Genomic DNA, 1,053 nt, shown 5'->3' on the forward strand with positions numbered 1-1,053 from the left:
TGTCCGATGCGCGAACGAATCATTCGTTCGAACAGGATCTTTTTATATGATTCGGACGAGCCGCGCGTTTGTGAATCGCTTGACTGTAAAATTGGTTCCGTTCACAAAGCAGGGGTTTACCGAAACTTTCAGGTGTGTGTTCGGTTATAGAATTTGGTTGTCACTCGTAAATAACTGATTTTTTTGTGTACGTACCTGTATTAATTACCACAAAAAAACAGGGCTGACAATTATAGTCTAGGTAAATATGTCCATAGAAACCAAAAAGAACGCAACTTTTAACATAATATTATTTGAAGCTGACAGGACAAACGATCAGGTTAGCATCGGCCTGGAGTACACAATTTACACTATTTTAAATGTCAAAAATATAAACGAAAACAGTAATAAACAGCTGTAACTACAATGTTTATTTGAATACTAAAAGGAACTTCTGAAATTGCTCGTGGAACACTGAAGCTATTACTAAAACGAATCGGTTCATTAACACGAACCATTCAAAAGAGTCGACTTGCTGAAATGATTCTGATTTCCCAACGTTTCAAAACGGATGAGTGAATTAATGCGAGAACAGGGAACGCAGGTCTAACATACGCTGCCATTGGTCGGCTAAGTCACGTGACCGCGACACAATAAACAATTGGCAAATTATTGAGGTTGAGCAGGATTTCCATTTACCTAAGGATGATTCAGACTTACTGGAGTGTATTATCTAAGGATATGACAAAATATTAGGGTGTAAATCATTTAGTTAATCAGCAAAACATCCCAGCAAAGAGGCTTTAAAGCGTTTCGTTAAGGATTTTCTGTGTATTAAAGATATAGTTCACCCAAAATGAAAATTCGCTCATCATTTACTCACCCTCATGCCATCCCAGATGTGTTTGACTTTCTTTATTCTGCTGAACAAAAACGAAGATTTTTTTGGAAAATATCTCAGCTCTGTTGGTCAATACAATGCAAGTCAACGGTGGCCAGAACTTTGAAGCTCTACAAAGCACATAAAGGCAGTATAAAAGTAATCTGTAATCTCCAGTGGTTAAATCCATGACT

This window comes from Xyrauchen texanus, chromosome 38 (genome assembly GCF_025860055.1).
Source record: "Xyrauchen texanus isolate HMW12.3.18 chromosome 38, RBS_HiC_50CHRs, whole genome shotgun sequence".
NCBI classification, from domain to species: Eukaryota; Metazoa; Chordata; class Actinopteri; order Cypriniformes; family Catostomidae; genus Xyrauchen; species Xyrauchen texanus.